Genomic DNA, 1,872 nt, shown 5'->3' on the forward strand with positions numbered 1-1,872 from the left:
TTTAGTTAATTCTTCTTCATTCTCAGGCTCATGTTCACCAAAAATTTTTTCCCAAGACTGGATTTCCCTGTGTAGCACTGGCTATCCTGGACTCAATTTGTAAGCCAGAGTGACCTCAAACTCACAGAGATACACCTGCTTCTGCCTCTCAGAGTGCTAGGATTATAGGAGTATACCACCCTGCCTGGCTTCATCAAAGAATTCTTATCTGGGAACCAAGGTTTTATTATTTATAGTCTGAATTTACTGAATTTTTAATAACCTGTTTAAACAGACAGACTTCCTTGGGTCAATTCTTCTTTGCTTTGTCAGGATACTAGAAGTCCCGGCAAATAGCAAGCTCCAACCAGCAACATGAATCTGTAGAGGAAGCACAATCCAGTAGAAACAGCAAGGATCCACTGAATCAGCATGAGTCAGCAGAAGTGGCCAGGATCAATTGGAGCACCATGAAAAATTCTCTGGGATGTTCTAGCTGTGAAGGGAACACCAGGGAAGATCAGCAAAGACCAGTGAAGACCAGCAAAACATTCATTGCAAGGTGGCACAGCAATTCAAAATGTCCCTCTATCGCTGGTATTCTATTTGTACTCCTTCCAAGCATCATGTACCCTCCCACATGTCTGCTCCCAGCAAAATTTCACATGTCCTCTAACAAGACAGCCCTCAGAAAAACATCACATGGTACAACTGAGTCTTCAAGTAAACCAGAAGCTTCCACTTCCTCTTATGTATGAAATACAAAGTTCATTTACTCTCTTCTCAGCATACTTTCTTTTATCTATTTATTTGCTGTCAAATGTTTGGCATATTCCATTGTGGCAGGTTTAATTAAGCCTAACCCTAGAGACATTGCTGCCTGGCTACTGTGTCACCTGTGCTAGTGGTTGGCAGAGAGGAGAGAGTCTGTCTGTGCTCAATGTTCTGATATATGAACATCTGAATGACTATTACCCTAAAATTCCCTTTGAAAAGCAACAAACTCTGGTACCTGCTACAGCAACCTACTTACAAGATATACTGAAGAAAATAGGCTTAAAGATATTTTAGAAGTAATAAAGCACATTTTGATTAGATTTAAGCCCTCCTTCATGAGATGGAACCAATACCTAACACCGAGACTAGATAGGTCATAGATCCTAGAGGAAAAAAAACCCACTATTATTATTTTGCTAAAGGAACATAGCAACAAAATGATTCATGGAGGCATGTTGTTATACCCAGAGGACTGGGTTTCATAGAGATACTCTTGTCCACATTTTCTCTTTTCTCTACAGACATTTATCCTCCGCCCCCTCGCCCCCAAGTCTGATTTCCATTCTTTATATCTCTGTATTTTCTCTTCTACTTGGTTCTCCCTCTTCAACCACTTCCTCTGTCTAGTTTATTTCCCTTTCTGAGAAACACTTAAGCACCCTCCCTTGCATCATCCTTGTTACTTATCTTCTTTGAGTCTGTTCATTACAGTATGTTTATCCTGTACTATACTATTAAAATCCACTTATAGGTGAGTACATACCATTTGTGTCTTTCTGCATCGGAGTTATCTCATTAAGTATGTTCTTTTCTAGTTCCATCCATTTCCTTGCAAATTTCATGATTCCTTTTTTTTTTTTTTTAATAGCAGAGTAAATGTACCACAGTTTCTTTATTCATTCTGTGGTTGAGGGACATCTAGATTGTTTCCAGATCTGGATCTTATAAGTAAGGCTGATAGGAACATATTTAAGCAGTGTCTTTGTTGTATAATGCAGCATCTTTTGGGCTGGAGACCTAAGTCAGAGTAGGCTCCTAGGGGAATATGAGAGGGACTCTAACAGAGATTCCTTGTAGCAGGGGACGTAAAGACTGAAGAGGTACCCTCTAACTAAA

The 1,872-nt window shown here is 39.7% G+C and overlaps 1 non-coding gene across 1 annotated transcript; it reads left to right on the top strand.

Moving 5' to 3' along the window:
• Positions 1-836: 836 nt before the first annotated feature.
• LOC127202409 (small nucleolar RNA SNORA17) lies at positions 837-963 on the top strand. The gene has a single exon (XR_007832295.1). It is a non-coding gene; the product is annotated as a small nucleolar RNA SNORA17 (small nucleolar RNA).
• Positions 964-1,872: the final 909 nt, after the last annotated feature.

The sequence above is a fragment of the Acomys russatus genome, chromosome 18 (assembly GCF_903995435.1).
Source record: "Acomys russatus chromosome 18, mAcoRus1.1, whole genome shotgun sequence".
Classification (NCBI taxonomy): domain Eukaryota; kingdom Metazoa; phylum Chordata; class Mammalia; order Rodentia; family Muridae; genus Acomys; species Acomys russatus.